Source organism: Gambusia affinis, linkage group LG14, assembly GCF_019740435.1.
Source record: "Gambusia affinis linkage group LG14, SWU_Gaff_1.0, whole genome shotgun sequence".
Taxonomy (NCBI): domain Eukaryota; kingdom Metazoa; phylum Chordata; class Actinopteri; order Cyprinodontiformes; family Poeciliidae; genus Gambusia; species Gambusia affinis.
Window position 1 is genome coordinate 8678389 of NC_057881.1, and position 24522 is coordinate 8702910.

General features: G+C 39.2%; 1 protein-coding gene across 16 annotated transcripts in view; it reads right to left on the reverse strand.

Annotated features, from left to right (window-relative positions):
- Positions 1-24522, reverse strand: part of rbms3 (RNA binding motif, single stranded interacting protein) — a 312168-nt gene that overhangs the window by 57924 nt on the left and 229722 nt on the right. The window lies entirely within an intron of this gene.

Sequence of the window (24522 nt, forward strand, 5' to 3'; positions counted from 1 at the left end):
CTGGAAGGAACTACATGTCGGATGTAAAAAGTCACCCAGACAACTATTTGTCATACACTTTAAGATTATGACTTTTATTCCTACATAGAATATTGTTGCGATTTAATTTCAAACTGGTTATGGTCTTAATGCAACAAAGGTGGTATATGTGTCCCATTAATGACAGCTGACATACCAAGTACTGTGTTTGAATGACTTTGCTCTCATTTAGCTGTTGTAATTATAATTAACTATATGGCTAATAAATACGTAAAACTTTTTTTATTCTTCATATCTGACAGTAGTGGTAATCTCTGAAGATGTTTCTTACAAACATGTAAAAAGGGGCTTTGAAGTTTGCCCCAAATTATTGTAAGAGAGAGAAAATATGTGGAGGAAGGTACACTGGTCACATGAGACCAAAAAAAATAAATAAAACACAAACTTTTTGGCCAAGATACTACCGAAAATTAATCCTGATCGACAACCTGAATCCACCATCCAATTAATCTTCCCAACTTTTACATAGTTGATGAGAAGATGAATGAAGTGAAATATAGAGCAATCCTGGGAGAAAACTTGCAAAAGGACACAAAAAACTTAAGACTGGGGAAGAGGTTCAACTTCACACAGGACTCCAACCCTAAACATACAGACAGAACTGAAGAGCTAAATCCATCTGAGAATCTGTGGCGAGATTTAAGAATGGACGTTAACAAATGCTTTTCATCCAATATGACTGAGCTTGAGGTATTTAGCAAAACTGTCAAGTCATTTGATGTGCGCAGCTGGAACATATCTACAAGCACTTTGAATTGTCCTTGGCTGAAAGGTGATATATACATAAAGTTGCCTTGCCTCACTCCAAAATACTTAAGAGTTCTAACTGCATAAAAAAGAGCTTCTACAACAAACTACCTTGTAGCCTGTGATTCTAACAACAACACAGATGAAAATGGTTGCAAGCCGCAATAAGATGTTGTGAGATGCAATGACTGTAGACTTGTGCATGTAGTTTTGAAGAGATGGGCTTTCCGCTTATCAAGGAACTTTACCACAAAGCACAATGAACCACAAAGTATGCACTGGTATACTTCTGCCAAAGAAAGAGTAATTACAATGAGGACTTAAATGAAAACTTATTTTAAGTTTCTCGTTTGCACAGGGTGCAGCTATAAGTATTGCTGTTACTGTTGGTTCCTGTTGGCCGGCATCTGGTCAAAATCAGTACTTTTCTCTTCGGTTCTGGCAGATAAAGAGGGAATATGCTCTGGATCATCTCACAAAGGCCAGCTGAATACCATCTTGATCCATGAATGCAAATCAGCACATGTATTATAACGCATCACTTGACGCGCCGTAAATTCACTCGCACGCTCTGAATAGGACTGTACATCTGTTTGGCCTGAATGGTGAAATCAATGCAGGAATGCCCCAGATTTGCGGAGCAGTTTAATAAAGGGTTTTGCGCAAAGAAACAGCCAGCTTTTCAATCTCATGACAGTTACAAAAGAGGCCTCTCACAAGCATTTGGAGTCAAACTGGGCTGGGCTTGCTCCACTCCTAATGCGTCCAGAGCTAAAAAGGGCAAATAGAGAGAAGTGTTCAGTTGTTTCCCCCAAAATATACGTCAGTCTAAGAAGCTACAGAATAAAGAAGCTTTCAGTTTCTCTACCACTTTAGTTATAGAGTACTGTGGGTGTCTAGTTAGATGTGTGATGAGCTAAGTGTCTCTGAAAAGTCCTTGGATATCTCACTGTGTTTTGCTGCAAGGACATGTATAGTGAGATCATGAAAAAGTAGCGAGGGAGACATTACTTTATTGGAATTCTGCTGCGCTCTGACGCTGCTTGAGGGGATCTCTAATTGGATCAACAACTGTCCGATTCCCATCAGCCGGATTGACCTGTTTGCCCAGACTGAGGAGAATTTATCTTGGGGGTAACAGAGAGAATAAGAGTGAGATGGAGGCTGAAAAAGAACGACTAAAACAGAGTGCAGTGGGCAGTGTGGTACATCCACATAAATAAAAGGAAAAAACAGGGATGATAGTAAGGATATGTCAGGTGAGGATTATGGAATCAAAACTACAGCAGTACTGAATGTATGTCGAAATTTTGCGAGTCAAACAAACAAGCTCAGTGTGGCTGCCAACGAGAAAGGCAGGAGGCAGCAGCTTTTCCTACAGGGAGGGCTTTGACGGATCCCAGTCGATAGCTCTCACAACTGCTACACTGGCTTCACATCCTTCAGCATGAAAATGAAGACAGTCTGCCAGCCGTTTTGCTGACAGGGACGGCACACATGGCTCAATGATACAACCCAATAAATGGAGCCGGCACTGGCACGGAGCGACACGGATAGGGAGAGGGTGATAGACGCAAAGACAGATATGGTGTCATAGATGGACGGACAAAGACAGGAAGAGACATTGACAGAAATGGGCAGGAAGGAGGGGAAGGACAGATTCACGGGGGGTATAAGTGACAGGTAAAGTCCAGTTTTCCAATCCATACTGTCAAGCTCATCTACATGAGCGTGACGACCAAAGGGAGAAGGATGTCAACAACTCTTTGCTTGCATTTGTTACAGATGCTCCATGGCTATTGATCATCTCTTGGGCAGACTTTTTCACACAGGGTTCAAGCAGGAGGATGGATGGCTCTGGCCTGAGATTATATTATGGATTACTTAAAAGAAAATGCAGGAAAGGAAATGCCACCCGCATTCAGGGCTCTCTAAATGCCCTGAATGCATTTAGGGCATTTAGATTTAGGGCATTTATACTATTGGAAACTGAGCTATTGAGTGTGCAATAGCCTAGTCTGATCAATGAGCTATTGCACACTTAACAAGAGTAATGTTACGTAGGGAGTCTGTGGCATGCTAATCCATCTTTCAGTCCCCCTTTATTGCATCTATCTATCTATCTATCTATCTATCTATCTATCTATCTATCTATCTATCTATCTATCTATCTATCTATCTATCTATCTATCTATCTATCTATCTATCTATCTATCTATCTATCTATCTATCTATCTATCTATCTATCTATCTATCTATCTATCTATCTATCTATCTATCTATCTATCTATCTATCTATCTATCTATCTATCTATCTATCTATCTATCTATCTATCTATCTAACCTCTGCACAAACAAAAATGATGGATGACTGGAGCTCAACGTGTCTGGTCCAAAACACAGCAGACAACCTGAATTAGCGGGAGGGTTTCTTCAGGGAACTGGAAGGATTCAATATGCTTTCATGCAGACATAATAAGGGAAAAATCAATGACTTAATCTAACTGACAGACAAAGGACTGTCTGCTTAAAAAAAGAAGTGTAATTATTTTAGCAGGAATATAATTGCACATTCAATTGCTGACTCACGAGTTAATGTGCTCTTAAACAAAATTTTAATACTGTAACTGCAGTCTAGTGTCAAGCAGGCGGCGAGTTTCCAACAGCCAGGCAACCCGTGGGATACCGGCTCTAAAATGAGATCTTCATTTTCAGCTAAATCAGCTAATTCCAGCGTTTCAGACTCTAACATTGCCATGGGGATTGGACAAATAACTAAAAACACCAGAGCAGGCAAAAGGGAGTGCAAGTAAGTGGAATTTCTTCTACACTGTGTTTGCCAACTCCAATAAATGGTTGACAATCCAGCATCTATATATTAAAATAACATTTACACTAGCAGACAATCTTTACCACATTCACTCCAAATAGTTGGCCTCGAGTGTTGCTGGGTTCTGCAGACAGTGGCAATCCTAAAGTGGCAGCCACAGATGTTTCTAATGATAAAGCCACAGATGCAGCAACACACTGCCAACATCTCCGTAGCTGCAGTGGGTCTCAATATCAAAGGGTGCTTTATACAGCTGCCCCAGACGGCAATTACAGTACAAGTGGCTGCTGTGTGGTTACTTCAAAATTGAATGATGGTAAGAGCCTGAGAACAGTGTTTGCAATAAGAGGCTTCCAAAAAGATCCTCAATAAGTAAATACCTTAAAGGGTGGGAAACAGTGAAACCTGTAGCGGATCTCTTATTTCAACAATTAATAAGGAAAAAATGAGTAAAAACCTTACATTTTCTCAAATTTAAATTGAATTCTTTAACACCAAGAATATGTACTATATGCATATATTCAAATTCTTAAGCATTTGTGAAATACATAGAAATATTAAAGTTATGCATGAACAACTGCAGCAACATTTGCAATCCTTTGTGTTCGAAGCTGCTGAGTTCAAAAGCATCCAGACCTGTTAACTGCAAAAAGAAATATCTCACTAATTAGCTGTTGTTGCTTTTGATAATTCAGCTCTCTTGGCTGAAAAGACACAACTGAGTACATGATTTAAAATGTACCAAAACGATAACAGCCTGCCGAGCCATATGTGCTCCTCGCTAAATGTGTATGACAGGTAATTGCAGTCCAACCACATAAATTCTATGCTTGGGTTATGTTAATTTGCCATCCTCAAACAGCTTCAAGCTCATCAAAGAGATTAACATCTAAAAAGACACAGTAAGTGTTTCTATCAAGGCACAGCTTGTTAAACTGGGCATATAATAACATGCAACACCAATCAGCTTGTTATTAATTTTGGAATAAAAAAAATCGCAGTGAAGTTTAGCATGGATGAATTAAATTCTTAATTCATTATCAATCAAAAAAGCAAGTCATTGGCTCTTGATGACCTTGTGGGGTTAAACTAGTTGTAGCCTGCGGTGCTATCCTTTCATGGCAAACGGTTCCGGTGGTGTCAGAGGGACCAGAGAGTGGCTGTTGCTGGACTTTGCCTGTGGGGGTTGACTTGTTCTCCCACTGTGTGTGTCACTGCCTGTGTGGGCAGACAGCAAAGCTTGCTCTGTCCCTGTTAGCACAGCATTATAGCACTGCCAATGCCTCCAGTGACCCATGAAACCTCCCATCTATAGAGATAAATCACGCAGGTCGACGCTTTGTAATTCAGCAAAACGGCCCATCTAGCAAACCCAAAGCAAATGTTTCTCTGCAAATATGATGCGACAGTCACCAGAAGTCTGTCATAAGGGAAACAAGTGTGCAGTGGTTTGAGACTTGAGTGCATTTTCAATTACATGATCAAAATCAAGGTTGATTAAGGTGCACAAAACATAATAATACATTTTATGAAATCAATAAATCATCTGTTATCAGCAGCCTATGTGAATCTAAAAGATGTAAGTTTATACTCTGGACAATGCTCAGTAATTAAACATGTTAAAGGAGCACATATTTATGCGATTGGACTGCGACACACCAAAAAACGTCTTATTTACTTGCTTAAAGAAAAATTGTTAAAATATTTAGCCCTAAAAATTAAACATATTGAGAGAGAGTTGGACACATTTGTTTGTTTACAAGCAAGGCATGTAAGTCAGAACAGCATTGTAAAGCAAACAAAAGCTGAAGTGTCTGTTAACTAAATTTCCACCATAGGAGCTTCCAGTAACAATGTAATGGACAAGAAAGAAAATGAAATTACAGCACAATAAATTAATTATCAATAAAGGGCCCTCAATACAGTATCTGAAGGAGGATCAATATGCCAGATCCGCAGCCGGAGTGTAAACCCATGACTGAGGGCAGGACTGTAACTGAGGGAGCAGCTGCATCGATAATGTCACTGAGTGTGATTGACGATCAATTCTACTAGTGACGTTGATTCATGATCAATGTAAGCCAGGCACCCGACTAATAGGGAGAAAAGTTTGGAGGTGAGAGGTAGGTGTTTGGGGGGTCTGAGGGTCCATACTATCCCCTTTACAGTAGCCAGTTGGGGATCAATGAAGGGTGGCATCATGGCTGATTAGGGATCAGCAGAGTCTGTGGCAGAGGAAAGCAGCTATGTGTGAGAAGATGTGGTTGGCTGCATTCGGAGCAGCCTGTCTGAGCCAAGCGGAGCTGCCGAGACGGTAATTAAACATGTGCTGAAAGGAGCTTTCCACTGTTTGATAGGAGCTGCAGGTGCAGCTCTCTTTGCACTTTTAGAAAAAGACACAAAACTACACACCAAAATACGTTATATACACTCAAACCCACTCAGACATGTATAACTAAAGCCAATACTAAGAGATCTGCAATATTTTCAGATCATGCCTGCAAAACTCTATTTGACATCGTATTTCTGTATTTTCTCTACATCTTGAGAAAAGATTAGAGTTTTGGGCTATTGCTACTAGCCCCAAAGAGAGCAATTTCTGAAGATGATGAAGTCTTAAAAGTAGTTTTTCATGTGCACATGTGGATTTTTTCTTGATTTTTCAGTTTCTTCCAGTACTCCAAAATAGAGGTGGGCAAAGTAATTACATTATATCATATAGGATTAAAAAGTGATGACGAAGTGCTGAATTCTTTTCACTGAAAGACGTTTTAAGAGTTTTTTATGATGACTTGGACTTTTCTTTACTCTGTTATATCATAAAAATAACATACAAAATTGTTTGAAGAGTTGGAGAATTCAAATTAAGTTTTATCTTTACACAGAAGTGTAAATTTTCAAGTATGCATTAACAGAAATATATATTGAACCCAAATTGTAGGAAAGTCATGCATACCAAATCAAATCATAGTTGACTGACACTCTGCACACCATTAGCAAGAAAATATCATATTTTCTTTTCAGCATCTTTAAGGGCAGCTCTTGGTTTCAGAATCATATGTCCAAATGCAACATTTTATCTTCTGTTATTGCTCCTCTTCACACAGTATTATTTTCTTGCTTTTGCTTTTGATAGTTTTGCTAAATTGACTTCTTATTCTTGGGGATGAAACTGGTTCTTGGTTTAGTAGCAACTTTGGTAAAATTGTCTGAAGTTATAATTCCAGTTTTAGAATGAAAATCCGACTGCAATCATATTCAGTTTATGCGCTAACCAGTTTTACGAATAACTGTTGCTTTGCCACAGACATGGGAAGAGGGCATAGAATGTAAAAAAAACAACAACTATATTTTATTCAGAGAACACCAAACATTATGTTACACATAATGTTTGGTGTGCAAGTATATGAAATGTTGACAGAATAAAGTAGAAATTCCAAAATTGAGGCAGCCTGACAATTTTGTGTAGAGGGTCCACATAAAACAATGTGGGACTAAAATATCAGGAAATATCATCCCAAAGTCACCATGTTGTGGAAACAATTTCAGGATTTTAGAAAAATAGTCATAGTTAAACCCAACAGCAGATGCATGTCTCAGTCGCCTTGAGCTCTGTTTGAAAGAAATGTAACATCTGAACTTCAAACGATGTATCAGATATCCACGAGCTAATAATTCATTCATTTCCTGGGTCCCAGCTTTGTTCTCAAATAGTCATGACAATAATATTCTGTTGCCATTAAAAAAAGAAATCTTTGAAAATAAAGTTACATCTAAAAAAAACCCCATAAATCCCACTTGATTTACTAAATATAGTTACTAAATATTCAAAGTTTACAATATTTTTGTTTTTAGAGTTAATGTCAGATAATTAAATGAATAATAAATAGCCTCATTGTGATATTTTATGCAGTATGTGCTGCATCCTCTTTAACTGTGACATGTTTATTATTATAATAACTGGTTTTGACTAACTAATGGGATGCAAACTTTTAAGAATCGTAGAAAGTTAAATAAGGACTGTACTTTACTTGTTTCCAGTCTCTCAGGTCTAATGCTTTACTCCATGTATTTTGTTTCCACCCACTCCAGCTCCCTAAAAACGCAACATGAAAAATGGAAGCAGTTTGAAGCACATTCCTCTTTTATGTGAAAAAAAAAAAGAAAAAAAAAAGATGTAGACCAAACAGCTTCAGCAGATATGCTCTTCATCTCTTGAGATAGCAATCTGAGAGCAATAAGAAAGGTTGACCTGTGCAGAACAACTTTGGGTAAGACCTTGCCTAAACATCTCAGACATGATGAAAGGCTTTGTTTTTTCTCAGTACGCATTAATGGGTTGCAATCAATGCAGGAGGGCTGTGTGTTTTCCTCACATGTCCTGACCACTGAGGACACACAGGGAGGCAATGTGGGAGGAGAAAGATATTGACAACATTAATATCATCAGGGTTTTAAAAGCAGCAACCCTCTGATGGTAAGTCCTTACTTAAAGTTGCGGTTGACTGTTGATATTCTGCTAATGCAGCATCAAGGACAGACGTGCAGTTTGAATGAACCAGGTCAACAGAACAGACTCCGAATGAGCAATTAGATATGAACAGCTATTGCTTCTCAGAAAAGAAGAAAGTATAGAATTTACCTGAACAATGTCAGGAATGTGGGGCAACAGCACCTCTACAAAAGCAAGCACACCGCCGTGCAGAGTCTCATCTGTCACCAGCAGCAATGAGCCCACTAGCCGCCATGATGTGCAGCCTAATTGGGGAGGCTGATGAGGTCTGATGAGGCCAGTACTTATTGAATTCCCCGGCCTGCTATTTAGATAATGCAGGAGAGGAACGACCTCCCTTCATCTTTCCCACTCTCATCCATTCACTGTCCCAGCAGGAGGCAGCTGGCTAATCTGCTCTTGTTTATAATGGCTGTTCAAACTGAGAGGATTTTGACATGCTTTCCCTCTTGCTAGAATAAATCTAACACTTCCTATTGTTGATTTTACCTCACAATGTGTCTACTGGATGAGTTAGCCGGATTCCCAACACCTGTCTCACACACCAGTCGTTTTCTTATTCTGCGAAGACGAGTGAGGGGGCTGTTTGTTGTTCTTTTCTCCAGCTTTTCCTAAAGTGGTTACCAAACCTCAAACAGGGAGCTTTTCAGGAAGGTTTACAATGTGAATGAAAAAAAAGAAGAGAAGGTGGAGGAAAAAGTGTGTAAGGAAGAAGAGTAGACCATAACAGGAAGTTTAGGAGCAGATGGCTAAATGGCAGGACAACAAACTCTGCAAACAGAAACTATGAAGTCACAGAGGGATCCCAAGAGGCCCTCTCAGTATGGACAGGAAATCAAACTGCATTATGGGTGATCAACAGCCTGTGATGAGTCCCTTTTTCTACTTCACTATGCCATAGATTAGAATAAGTAAAATCACAATAGGCTGGGATAGTATAAAAATACTAGATTTTCAAACAATATACAATTAAAAAAAAATAAAAAGGTGTGATATTATTACGATTTGTTTTATTACCCAACAACAATTACTTAAACATAGAAAACAAACTGAAAGGCTGATTAAGCACATGGGGTAAAGCAGTTTGTGTATAGGTATGAAAAGAAATTAATGGAAAAAGAAAATGTGCTAAAGGGACAAATTAACCTGTAGCTGCTTCCTGTATTTACAGTAACGTCTAGAAAAACAAAAGGCCTTTTCATAGGGGTCAGTTGTTGTGGCCTTATAGATTAGGGAATATATTGACAAAGGGGAGCCATTATGACTGAAACATTTAAAGGCTAATACTGGGAAGGTACAACCTGGAGTTCACCAGGGGCACAGCAAATCAATATTAGCTCGGCTTAGAAATCAGCTGTATAATCCTTGATCTCCAAGGCCGTTCACCTGGCTGTCTGGCATTGGATATACTACGACAGCATCCTCTTCGCATATCCCTCACGGTGTGGAGCCTTGTGCTTGCAACTCAAATAAGACATCCTGGAGAATTGATTTGGATGCAACTGTGGCAAGATTGTGTCTTGGGCTGAAAATCAGCAAAAACCAGCTCAAGATAATTCATAAATCTTCATGTTCATGTGTAAGAGGATAAAAAAAAAGTACTTGCTGAATGAGATAACCTTGTCGCAGTATTTTCTTTTGATTTTCGACGGCTGCTGAATGAGGATGATTTATTCAAAATCTTTTCAAATGTTACTAAAGGCCACATGTTGAAAAATAGTATAAACTGTATGGTGAAGGTATAATACAGAGCTGCTGTAGGAAAACAAATTTTGTAGTTCAATTTGTCCCTAAGCAATGATATATTTCATCGTTTAAGATACCTTTGCTGACAAAGGGCGATATTAGAACTGAATAAAGCTTTTAACACTTTTTGAATATGTTGTCATTATTAAGTATGTGGTGCATTTTTTTCCCAAATCCATTCTGAGGTTCTCAGTCAGAGATGGGACCATTCCAATCATATATCTTTATCACACCTGGTACTGACATCGGCGTTAGATCCAGTGTTGGCCTGAGGCTTCCCATCCACCCCCGATCCAGACGCCACAATTCTGTATTGCTGCAGATGATGCTTTGCCTGATTGTACTCTGCCAACTTTTGTGCACTTGGATAATGTACAAAGAAATTCCATAAATTTTATATAAACAGATGTTGTGCCCTCCACCCCTTCCACTGACAGCAGTAGTTCAGATTTAATAGCTGTGCAGCTGACAGGAATGCAAAAATGAGGATAAAAGAATCATTTTCAGATATATATGTATAAAATTAATGCTGTAAATATAAATAGAAATTAAGATATGGGGTAAAACAGCTGCAGTGTTACTGATGATGCCTGTGCAGTTAAGTTATATTAGTGAAACCACAATTAATCCGAATCTCTGTGTTGGCTGGGTATTAAATTCAGATGTTGGTACCAAAATTGAGCAACTTGTAAAGGCAGTTGGCTGTGCTGGACTTTATTTAGGGCCATCAAGGTGGAAGAAATTGAGTGCAAATGCAATTCATACTTTAAGATATTTTTTGTCTAAGATTTTTGAAACCACAGACAATTGTCATTCTACTTTAAAATTGTACATTGTTTTGTGTTGGACAATTACATAAAATCTGAATAAAATAACCACAAGAGTTAGTTCATAAAGTATGAACAATTTTAAGAGGTATTAATATTCTTGCAAGTTACTTCTTATTAGTCAGAATGATGTCATTAAGTGCAAGTTGCCTTTGCTTTTAACTTTTTTTTTCTTTTTTTTTTTCCTAATTCTTTGTTCTTCTCATGGCAGAGATATGACAGAAAACCCTAAATACATTTCTGAAGTAGATGTACTCTAGCAACAACACTTACGCTGTGTGAAAAGCATGAGAAAGAAAGTTAGATTTGCAGGAAGGTTATATCTTTAGGTGCCTCTCTATAGTTACTGTGGCCTGCCTGTGTTTTTGATGCTTTCCCACGGCTGTGTGCATTGTCAGAGTGACGGTTGTTGGACTCTCTGAGGCCTTTAAGCTCCCTGTTTTCCCTCTATTACTTGTGCCAGTAGGGGGACAAGCAGTTGCGGCGAGATGCGTTGCAGCGCTGCAGGGGTGGTCCCCAGACACCACAGATTCATACTTTCCACCTGACGCACAGGATGAAGAGAACAGAGAGCTGGCAATTACCAGACTCCTCTCCCTGTATGTACTGCAAACCCAGCAGCTCCGCTCCACTGTGCTCCACTATGAAGGCTGTCTCAGGGCCAGGCTCGAGGTAATGAAAGCAGCACTGTCCTAATGGACTATTGATGTGTGGGCGTGTGCATGTGTGTGTATGAGTGGAAGACGAAAACAGAAGAAAGAAGAAAAGAAGACAATGCAAGAAATCTTTCTGATGGCAAATTGGTGTTCTTTAGTTCTGTTTTTACAGCAGCAAAGAGGGAGCATCCACGTCTGTTAGCTACTGTAAATCATTTATATAGGCTGAGTAAAAGTGGCAGAAATAAAATAAAAGTGTGATCCAATAGCAGTAATGCGCTGCACCGTACTGCCAACAAATAAAAAGAGACAGCCAGAGACACTGTGTCTGAGACATTAAGTCACAAGGAACCAGGTGTGTTTCCATCGTGTCGAAGCTACACTTGAAAAGAAAATGACACAAATCGGCTCAGTTGACAAGCAGATGGTTAATTTGTACAGTATGGCACCTAGTAAAAGTATTAATACCTCCAAATTTTAAGTGTATTTCTGGGAACTTCATGTGATGAACAAAACACAAAAAAATATTCATAAGTTTTGATTTTTTTTTTTTTTTAAAGCATGGCTTGCATCTGCATTCAGTCACAGACTCCTAAATAAAATCCAGGGCATCCAATTGCATTTAGATGTTATCTAAATAGTACATAGACTCCACTTGTGTTATTAACAAGGAATTTACCAGGCAAATCTGGCATTACAGTGTGAAGAACGTTAAAGCAGAGTTGGGTTACAAAACAACATCCAACAATTTGAACATTTCATGGCAGATTCTGTAATCCATCACCACAAAATGGAAATAGAACAGCTCATCTACAAGCCTACTGCCATCCAGCTAAACAGTCTAGGAAAACATAACACTAACCAGAGAAGTTGCTTCACAGACCAAGAGCTCAGGAGGAAGGAAATATTGACAGAAAATTAGCAAAACTTACAAACTCCACAAATCTGACCTTTATGGCAAGAAGAAAGCAATCGTTGAAAGAAAGCAACTGACAATCCAGTTCCTGTTTGGCATAAGAAAACATGGAGAGCAGATGTCTAACTTAAACCAGAATTCACCTGTGTAGCCATTTATGTGGAAAAAGGTTAAGTGCATCTAATTAACCTAATGATTGGATATAATTTACGTTTTTGTAAATTACCTTGAGACATTTGTTGTTGAGCAGAACTCCATAGATAAACACAATTAAAAACTAACACTAAGCCATGTGAGGCTGAATACCAATATACATTTTACAGTTAAATCTTTCTTCAACATTTTTGACAACCATATTTTCTTCCACTTCACAGTGAAACTTTGTCTTGGTCTATCACCTAAAAATCCCAATTAAACCCCATTAAAGTGTGATAAAATGTAAACATGGTCTGGTGGATGTGATTACTTTTGCAGATTTCTTTTATTGAATCTTGTAACTTTGCTGCTTGCACATTCTTTTGTGTCTGCAAACCTGCTGGCTGGCTCTCAGGTGGATGTGTGCTCCTGGAGGTCTGGTGACACAACAGAAATAACTCAGTTGACCACAGTGACCTCAGCTTGTTCTCACATAGCCTGCGTCCTGTTCTAATGGAGGCTCCGGCTCTATTTTGGGGGCATCAGCTAGATTTATCTCACTGCCCTCTGTGTCCTGAATGGTGACAGTGACGTGGAAGGGTGTAACTGATGCCTGTTTTTTTTTTTTTTCTCTCTCCTCTCTGCTTCCCTGACGCAAATTTGCACACGCACGTACACACGCAAACACACACATAGGATACAATAAGTCAATTCTAAGCAGTCAGACAACCTGGCTCCCGCTCGCTTTCTCAGTTAATTTTTCGAGTCTATTTTAAATATATGCTAAAAATATACTCATATTAAAAATAGAAAGCTGTGATGCACTTTGTTATAATCTAAACTGATAGCCTTATCTCTTCTAAGAAAAGATGAGACAAGAAAAAGAGCTCAGCAGTGAATCACAGAAAGCAACCCTGCTGAATTGCTTGCATACCGCAGAGACCTTGGAGCCTGATTATCCTCCTCAGCAAACTTAATCTTCATTCAGGGGGACGGGCAGGCTGTCCGGAGGGCTATGAGCTCAGTGACCTACAGTATCTGCTGAGAGGCTGCATATTATTCTTTGGATAAAAAATGCATTGCCTGGGGTCCAGCATTAGATTAAGTTGACTGATAGCTTAAAACTTGGAGTCTACGGATCTGAGAGTGTAGCATACACATTTTAAAGCCTCTTTTCTAGAGGAGTTGTGCTTGTAAGAAGAAAAAAAATAACAATATTTTTGCTGATGTTCCTAAATTTTACCTTCACAGGTTCCCAAGATACAACTTTAAGTTCCAATCAGAAAGACTTGGCTCAAAACAAAACAATTTTTCCCTTGACTAGGAGCCAAATAATCAGTGACCTTTGACCTTAAGAAAATCCCACACATGTATACTGGCCAGAAAAATTACTGATTGGAGCATCTGCAGTTTAATGACAAACAACTTCCTTATGTTTCAAAAAGGGTTATTGTGCAGTGCACATAGATGCTGAATTTTAATGGAATCACATTGAAGGTATTAAAGGTTACTGAGTAAAGATACGTGAAGAGGAGAAAAACTCAAAGTTATCATGACAAATAAATTTCTATGAATAATATTTAAATTGCAGTAGTAAGCTAATAAGATTCTTCACTATAACACTGCCTTTATGTTTTAAGAGGGAAATATTTTTTTGAGCCATTTGGAAAGACCTTGTATTTGGTTGTCAGATTCAGCTTTTTAAGGTTGAGGTCAGACACTGATGTTGGACATGAAGGGGTAGTTTGTAGTCTTTTTTCTAATTCTTCCCAAAGGTGCATTCTTTGAGGCATGAGTCACAAGAGTCCTCTACACAAAACTCATTATTTCATGTCCTCATGGGCAAAGCTTTTTGCACTGGAGCACAGTCAATGTCTCTGAGTCGTTTCCACAAAGTTGAGAGCATACATGTTTCAAAATGTCTTCATATGCTGCAGTGTTGACAGCTCCTTTCACTGGAACCTAGTGGCTGAGCCCAACTTCTGATTAACAGCCTCACACCATGATCCTTTCAGCCATTCCAATAAGCTCTCTATACAACGTTCTTGAGTTAATCTGAAGGCCACACTAAGATTAAAGATCTGTGGCGATTGACAGAAAATTGGCAAACCTCTGCACACTACTGGACCCAGCATCTGCTGACTTTGCTCAGTGAGTTAACATGGCCTATCACCCTATCACCTCATGGCTGAATTACTGTCATTCCCAATCACTTCCACTTCATTAGATTATCACAAACAGTTGACTGTGGTATATTTAGCAGCAGAGAAAATTCACAACTGGATTTCCTGCCATGCTTTGTAGAAGCCCTCTGTATGTCTAGGTACTGGATCTTCTGCAACTGTTGCCATGATGTGGTTGGAACAAAAGAATTTAATAAATTGGAGGGTTGATGCCCCATATTTATTTAGCAATTATCCCACAGCCTACAAAACACTGCATTCAAACAGTACTTATTTTATTGTACATTTTGATAACTTTTAGTTGTGCTGCTCTAACCCATATAATCCAGACAACACCAGGAGGAAAAGGACCAGATCTGAAGTTGATTGTCCAGAGTATTATGCTTCTGACCGCCTGCATGTCAACCAGTCATAAAACAGTCCTAAATTGAAACCAGATTCAGCCAAAACAAAAAATGTCAATCATTACTTCTGGTCTAAGTTCAAGCTGTGACAGATATCACACTCCGTGATTTTGTACTCCTAAACAAAAGACGTACTTAACCACTGAGTAAATTATTTTATTTTCAAACTACCTGTAATTACAAAATGGCCAGTTCTCAATTAAATCTAACCTATATTTTTTGGTGTATTGTCTTATTCTAAAAAAAACCATAACACATATTCAAAATCATCATGGGAGTGAAATTCTCCCAGCAGTCACCAGTATGTGGTAATTCTTTACTAACAGTGGTCAGTGAGTTAATCACAGAAAATAACTTCAATCGCTATTTCTCAAAGTGGATATTTACCTACTTGTAAAAGTAACATAAAAAAACGACAAGACGGGAAAGTTTGAAACAGGAAAGTGTAAAACTCACCAGATTAAATAAAGCAGGCTAATGTTCAGAGTGGAATGATCCTGACTGAACTATCCCAAACATTTGTGGAGCAGTACCCAGCTCAAACAACAAATTACAACCCAGACATTCACACTCTTTAGGGTTTAAATGTAGATCTTTACAGTACAAACCAAACTTTACATCTGCTAAAAATGACCAGAAGTGAAAATCTAAGTTGGTTGGACCTTGACAAATACTGAAGAGAGACCGATGTGCATAAAACCAGCAAATTCTGCAATGAAGTAACATAATAAGACCATATTCTTCAGAACTGGCTAAGAGAAAAATCATAAATATTTTACAATCAAGAATAGTTCTTGACAAGCCCCCGTTACATTCCAACCTTGTTCCTGATCTGCTTTGATGATGCGTGAAAAAATGAAAACCTGCATCATAAATGTCAGCAAATCCAGAGCATTAAAGGGAAACGCATATCTGAACAGGCAGAACACGTCAAACAAAGATGAGAGGAAAATGCTTGTTACAAATAAAAGCAGCCTTAGATGTCCAGCAACACAAATGAGCAAAAGGGAAACACGTGCAGCAAAATGCAAGTGTGAGGCACAGTGGCGGTAGGAGGGCAGGTAGGAGCTAGAAAAGGATGGATGAGAGGGAGGGAAAGCATAAAAGCAAAGACAACAAAAAAGTGCAAGGAGAGTTGCATGTGTGAGGTCGGAGGAGGGGGAAAAAACAGAAGTAGAAGGGGATCAACATGGTGAACAGCTGGTCTCGTGTCACAGGGGTTAAGCTCAGGAAGCAGTCGTATAGTCAATGTCATCCTTTCATCTCATCTGTTAGAGACGCAGCAGCCTAAACTGTGCTCATGTTTAACCTTCCAAAAGCACAGGTTGATCCAACTTTTATGCCTTTCTCCTCTGCACCACCCTCATCCTTCTCCCTCTCTTTGCCTCTTTCCATCTGTTCCCTTTTTATCTTGCTCATTTTTTCCCGTCAGAGTTCTTCAGCGCCTAAACCGTCCCTTCATCGCATCCTTACTGTACTCCTCTCTCCTTTGTTATGTATCTTTTTCTCATGGCAACTGTCCTTCAGTCTGCTTGTCTTTATATTACATGCGGTTGAGTGGAGAGCAAAGTTAATCGCTCCTGTCTGAACCCCTCCAGGAGTCTGAGCTCTTCTTCTCCGCCTAAATAAACTTTGAAGCCAATCAAAGGGCTTATATTATTTTCCGCAGAAGGGGAACGCAGTAGGTGAATAATTTCTGTTTCAGAGACAGAGAGCCCCAGAGCAGCTCCCTCCCCCCAGCTCCTCCTGTTTTTGCTTCAAACCGTTGGCTTCACTTGTGAATCATACAGCTCAGTGGCAAAGCAAACAAAGCGTAACAAATCCAGATTATTGTCTGTAGGCAAGATAAGGTTATAATGAGAAAGTGCATCGGCGGAAATTGATCCTTTTTTCAGGAAGCTGTCTGAATTACTTAGGATGCCAATAATAACTTCCTGTGTGCTCTGTTCCTAATGGGAGGCAGGAGAAATCAGGGGCTGAGGGTGGAAGGTTCATGATAGGAGAGCAGATTTTATTATGGTAAGTGCATTTGTAAAGACTATTTTGCATCTTTATGTTTACTATTCCAGATAGTTTACACACACTCATCATGGGCAGTAATCCTATCTTGATTTTAGCCCCAAAATGATTTATTTCAGTGCTGCTGATATTGGAAAAACAAGAACTGGGTCAAATACTTGTGTTTTTTCTCTGTTTCATATGATGCCTTCAGATGGAAAAAACAACATACAAGAACAATGAAAGACTCAATTTTGTCCTAAACTGGGAAATTGGAAGACCAGCCACTGTGTGGCAACTTTTACACTACCCTGGACAGAAGTAGTGGTGACCAAAGACCAACACCTACCGAAAAATGTTTTATTGTCAGAGGTCTGAAAGGTTGAAATATTTGGCCACAATGTGAAGAAGAAATTTTGGGTGAGCTAAAGTCAAGCTTCTAAACCTAAAAGAAGAATACAAACTGGTACAAACCTGCAAGATACAAATGGTATCTTTCATGTATAAGATGTTGTAAAAATAGCAACTTTAAGCTATTTTACTTAAACTTGCTCCAGACATATCTTCTTAGTCTGGGAAACATTTAATCCACAAACAAAACTGGGATGGCCTGCTCATGAGCTACAGGATTGAAAGTTGGACAAATTGTTTTTTTAGCCGCTCAATATCAACACAGGATTGAGAAAAGAAAAACTCTAACAGAAAAGTAACAAATTACTAGTGAGGCAATATGTACATAATTTAGAGCGTCCAGAAGAAAATCAAAATTTGTGCCTCCAATAGTTGATTTTAAACATGATGGAAAATTGGTGTTGTATTAGGATTCCTGCCATTCAAGTACATGAGCCAAAAATTCAAAATGAATGTATGCAAACTTCTGACCTTCACCGTATTTATGACTGATTATACTGAATACCTGTCTGAGTGCCACTCACAAAGATAAACTGAGACGTACATGTTCTTTAGAAGCAGTGACATATGAATTTGATCTTTTACTTCTCACCAACAAAATAAACACCAATCAAATACAATTTATTCACACATGCAGAAGAACAATAGGACTTTGAATACTTGCATGGGGAGGAAGGTCTGAGTAACACAGACAGCCAAATTATCAACCTACTTGGCTGCACGTTAAATCTACACGCCATAGGGGGAAAAAAAAATGGGCCCACCGACAGGCCAGTTATTAGCCAGGGGATTGTGGGAGGGATGGCAGACATTAACATAGATTACTCAAGTATGACTGACAGTTTCGGAGGGGCTTTTTGGGACTTACCAAGTGATTTGGGACAAGCCTTATTTCAGCAAGGGACGCTTTAATATTGTGGGCTGTCGCTGCTGTCTTGGTGCCGTTGCCTTGGTGAGGATTCCAGCAGGGAGGGAATCATTTTCTTCTTTCGACAACGGCACCCTCAGCAACAATCACCCCCCTCCCCAAGTCCTCTAGTGACTAAATCTCAGCACTTTTTTTTTTTAACTCCTATGTCTCAGAAGTCATAATGAATGGAATATGTTGTGTTGTACAAATATCAGGAAAAATTAAATCATCAAACTGGAAATTCAATCAGTATTTTAGAAACACACTTATGCTAGTAAAGAGAATCTGATATTAGAAAAAGCCCAACTTTCATTTTAATTATGGGTCTGAAAGACCAGCAATAGATAAAAGTGAATGAGAACAGAAGCAGGCATGAAAAAAGAAATAGTAAAAACAGATAAAGTTAAAAAGAACAATGCCAGAGCAATGTACTGGGAAAACAAGAGGCTTGAAAGCTTGAACATATCGCATGTTTCCGCTCTACTCCATCTCTCGGGGCCAGTGTGGCTCCTTCCTGATGTACTTTTTATTATTTATCCAACATCCATTGGACAATATTGGAGCCAGCTCTCAACTCATTTGCCATATTGGCAGCAGGCTTTTGGAGCAAGCAACAGCGGCAGAAGCGAAAGGGAAGAAAAAGCTGTGTTGGTGCATATTCAGTCTGGATTGAATCCTTGTTTGCACAGTTATGACATTAAGACTAATGCTAACTTTATTATTGTAGTCTGGGAATTTTTTCCTCTTGTTCCAAGACCGCCTGTGCCTTCAAGCAACAAAGCCTGGATGAAAAGAAGTTGCACAATGACGGAGAGGCGCAGCACCAACAGTTTCCTTAAAGTTATCAATTTTCCCTCTTCCTCTACAAATAGAGAGCATGGTATCTACATAAGATAACTCACCTGCCACAACCAAACAAAGGCTAATGTATCTCTGGTTCATATTACGCTCACCATAGGGTGTCATCTCTAAGCTGTTTAAATGCATTGTGGGACAGAAGGCTTTAATCAGCAGGGCTCTGTGGAGGCACCGGATTAAATCACTTTTTATCTGCTCTTCCTTTGACTTTCCCTGTGCACAGGGGTTGCAATGTAAATCATAATGCATCCCTGTAGGGCTCACTTCAGTATAGTTTATAGCTGTAGACATGTTTCATAAATTCTATTTATTTTGTGTATTGAGTAAATTCACATTCACTAAAAACAAGGATGAATCTTTCCTTGCCCCCGCCTCCGATCCAAATACAAAGTGGCTTGTCTCTTATAGGGGAAGAACTTTGAGTGCCACCAACGACATGAGCATTTATATGTTTAAGGCCCATATAGAAACTGATGTGCGTACAACTTTATTAGAAACGACGCAGGGTGCAGAAATTTCCGGGCATGTATGATGCATGAGTTTTTATTTGTGCATGGGTGGATGCATGCTCAGGGCCGGGCGCAGCGACAGGGAGAGCGGCTGCCGCATTGCACAGAATATCTAAACAGCTGTAGTGCTCCATCAGGGCTATCGATCATGTCTCTCTCTCTGAATCACAATCAGACGTGGGCCGAGCGCAGCGGCTGGCGTGAGCCTTTGTGACTGGCTTGTTGGACAACTGCTACGCACCTCTCATATCAACCAGGCCTCGGCAAACAAACCTGACCTGGATAAGTGATTGGATGCATCTTTACGGTACACATTTTTGTCACGAGAGGAAAATATTTTATACGGCCAAGCATTTAGTTTAAGCTATTGGCATGCAACACATGTTCACTGGAATGACGCTGATAGAATATAGAAGTTGCCTCATGTTTAATACATGCATCACTTAGGCTGCAGTTTAAATGAATGTCTAATAGACCCAATTACTGTGAAGTATAATTCAGAAGTCACCAAAAGAGTAAAGAGCCCTTTGATGTGCTATTTAATTTTAATGTAAATACACCTGTCCTGTTAGAAAAGATTGGTCCAAACAACAAACAGGCCAGGAATAATGATGTACAGAAGCCTGAAGCGGAAATAGATTAAAAAACCAACGTTCCAAGCACTGTACTTCTCAAAGATAGCAAACGCAAAAGGCAAAAGTATGGACAAACAGCATCCAACCAAAATAAGGACATCTAAATAGATTTACAGGCTGGGTAAAGAGAGTTTTAATCAGCTAAGCAGCCAGGACAGCCTAAAGAAACTCTGGAGGAGCAGAAGTGACCCAAAGCCCTGGTGGAACAATTTATATATATATAAAAAATTACAAAAACAGTCATTGCTAATAAAAAGGCCATAGGGAAGTCAAATTAAGTTTTTCCACAAGCCATTTGGAAGACAGTAAAAATGTGGAAGATGTTTTAGTGAGATGCAATCAAAATTGAACTCTTTGACCTAAATAAATGCTATTTGAAGTGAAAAAAGGTACAGAGCTCATCATCTTAACACACCAACTCCACAGCAAAAGGTACATTAAAGAAGCATGATACTGTTGGGAGGGCTCAATATGTCACATTTTTCATTTTTCCATTTGTATAAAATACAAGAAATGTCTTTTTTCAACTTCGCTACTATACACTATTATATGTTGTTCTTAATTTAATCAATTCAAACAATATGTTTGTTTCTCAAAAAGTATATAGATGGTTTACAGGCTTCTCGTGCGAACAGAGGTGTTTAATCCATTAAATCTGGGTTTGCTTTGCTTGAACTTCAATCTTTCTGCTCTTTTTCCACACGGCGTGTGGGGATATGTTCCACAGTAAAAACTTTAAGAAGAAAATGGTTTCTGTTCATTGATTTTTCATGGGGGAGGAGTTTGAAATTCACAGCTTTACAGGGCAAACAGTAGTGGATCAAAATGAGGCTTCTGTATTACCAATTATACTTTCCAAATAGAGGAAATCAGTACTAAAGGCTTGGCTCTAACTGGAGATCACTTCAAACAAAATCCTAAATTAAGGCAAATAAAGGCAATACTTTGAGAAACTATCTGTTCAGACAAATGCATATAATTTCATTAAAAACTTATCACTGGGAGAATGGAGGCTGTTAAGTATCATTAGCTGCCATCTGCTATTGTGTCTCTACACTGTAATTCAGCTCAGTATTGCATGTAATCACAAGGAAGTTAGATGTTCTCGGATTAAAATTTAAATAGGAAATGTATGGACGTTTTCTGTGCTGCTATTAGCTGCCATCTGCTTGAATCGGGACAATATTCTGCTCTAAATGTTCATGCTCCTCTTTGCTGATGCGTTAACTGTAACTCAGCGCTGACTTCCTGCCAATATGGGCGCTTCCTTTTTATTTGCTTTCCCATGGTCGGTTGAATTTAACACATGACCTGGCACTTGACATCTAGATATTTATTTCCTACTATGGGACAGCGAGGTTATGATTCAATATCCCTTTGTTGGCACTGAACACACCTGGCTTGAAGAAAGAAACCGTTTCCATTTGAATTCACACGCACAGATTCTCTTGCACACTGCCGTGTTAAAGTGACAGTGTGGAGAAGATGCAAAAATAGAAAAGAGTTATATAGTGTGCCTTACAAAAGCATATTTCCACTTATATATATATATATATATATGAATTAGCATTAAGTTGATGGTGACTTTCCACCCAGGTCAAAGTCATGGCTCCTAGACCATCCTTTTGCATTTTTGTAGTTGGTGTTGGGCTCGCTGTGTTTAGTCGTGATGGGTGTCGGAAAACCTCACACACACACGCACACAGACGATCCTGCTGTTCTGTGTGTGGTGAGAGGACCCCGAGGGGTGCCGCTGAGCTGTCAAAGCACGATGAATGAAGAAGCTGGCCTGCATAGCAAAGGGCTCGGGGGAAATCCCACCAACATGACACACACACACACACACGCACACACACACACCCCGGCATAGACTCTGTCAGTAGTCTATGAAGTAGATGCATCTGCTTTAAACTTTAGAAATCTAAATATGCAATGTTTAATCTGGACAAAAGACAAATAGGAATGCAGTGAAAATAGAATCTGCATGTCAACTTGCATGCAAAAAGTAGTTGTTTAGTCTGTAAGTTTGAAACAGAAACAAGCCTCGAGTCTTCTGGAACATCTGAGTCTGATAAAAGAGGAAAGTCCAGGAATCTAAGTGCAGCAGAGCACCAGTCAACATGGATTATATCAGGAAGAAAAAAAACAACACACTTACTTACCAAAGGCAAAGACAGCCTATGGTTTTTTTGTACAGCGCCATACAAAATTAGTCATACTGCTTGAACTTTCCCAATTTAGTCACAGTGCAACAGCAAACTTCAATGTATCTTGTCATAATTCCATGTGCTGGCCCAACACAAAGTGGAGAATGAAGACGCAACAACTTACACAACTTTCATGAAGCCTTAAAAATGTAAGATGCATTTGTCTTTAGATCATTGTACTCTGATACAACTAAATAAATTCTAACAAGCATTTAATTGAGAACAATTTTGGATCTTTATGGAAAAGTGACAATTGGTAAGCCATAGTTGTAAGAAAGCTTTTCAGTTTGACACAGAGTAACCCTGCAGTTAGATTTAACCAAAATTCTAAACGCAATGATTGACAGAAAACTTTTATCCTGAAAATCACACAGTAAAATAAAGCGGTGGCAGCATGCAGCTGCAAGGAAACACTTTGTCAAACAAAACACTGATTAAAGACATTGAAGTTTGCAATTTTGTTTTGTCAAACTTTGTGCAAACCATTTTGAGACACTAATAAAAAAATGTTCCTGACATCATTCAGGAATGTAAGGTCATGTGGGTGTGCAATAACATCATAAAAATTATGTTAGAAATATACTGAAATCATCTAACTCTGACTAGCAGTTTCCACGTTGTAATGTTATTTTCATTTCTGATGCTCATACATTTGTAAACCAGGCTCCTTATAAATTGTCAGATCCCCTGTCTGTGCATCTTTGCTCTGAGGATAAATTTTATGTCATAGTAGCACTTCATCAGAATCACGTCGTTCTGCGATTACTATAAGCAGTAAAGAATCAAAAATAAATATCTATGCCAAAAATGATCTCAAGTTACACCTGGCTGGAACAGAAGAAGGCGACAGCTCTCTTTAACAGACATTTATTTGAGGGATTGTGGGAAAACTAGGTTTTCAAGCACCTCATGGTGGCTGCAAAGCAAAACTTGTAAACATACCCATTCCTAATTCACAGAAGGATTTTCTCAATGAAGGTAGTAAATCTCCAAGCTTGGCACGAGCCTGAATAATCCATTTACAATAATAAAGCCTGAGCAGGAGGGAGATCGACCCTTAAAGGCGAAGGTCAACTTCATATTACGGCTTTAAAGGTTTCCTATTACAGATAAACTTCAATATAGCCGCTCACCTCGCCTTTAATGGCTGCTGGCTATGCACTGGCTGAGCATGTGTGGACATTCTAAATCCACTTTTCTCCGATATCACTGGATAGTGAAGACCAATTTATGGATGTGTTTCTGTGCCTTTGGTTGATGAGGTGAGTGATAATAAAAACCTGACAGCTGAGAAGGAAATCTCTGCATATCAGCCTATCTGGCCAGCACCTCTCAGGAAAATGTAAATACCGAAGCACCTGGCCTCAGTAGTGCTAAAGCAGCACTTTTCATTTCCTCGGGCCTTCTCATTTGACACTTCAGTATATTTTTTTTCCCCCCAGTTTACTTTTTTGTCAGCCTGCTGCTTCTAAAAAGCCTTTCCAAGCCCGAAGTCTTGCATTGTTTCCATAAATTCCAATCCTTCTTTGGACACTAGGAAATCTCTGCGCTAACACACCTAACTTTTGCTTCATTTCTCCTTGACTGCTCTCTACAGGGTGACACCAGGAAAGCAGAGCAGGAAGGGAAGAGGACACTGCAACAGAAAGAAGGAGCAGAAGTGAAAAGAGGCGAGAGTGCAAGCTCTTAAGTAGATTGCAAAGAACAGCACAGAGGCATGAGTGTGAATATTAAGAGGGTTTTCTCCTGACCAAGAAGTCCCAGCCTGCAGCAAGTGCACCACCAGAGAGAGAAAGAGATGGTGACACAGAAATTGAGAGAGGCAGAGGAAAAGAGTCCTACAGAATCACCAGCTATTGAGGAAATGCCAAGATGATCAGCTTAGGTGTCAGAAACCACTGTGCATACCCTGCTATTCGTCTGATCTAGGTATTCAATTACAGCAATTGAATTAAATATTGGAGTCGTTTTTGAAAGGGCGGCACTTTTTACAACTGA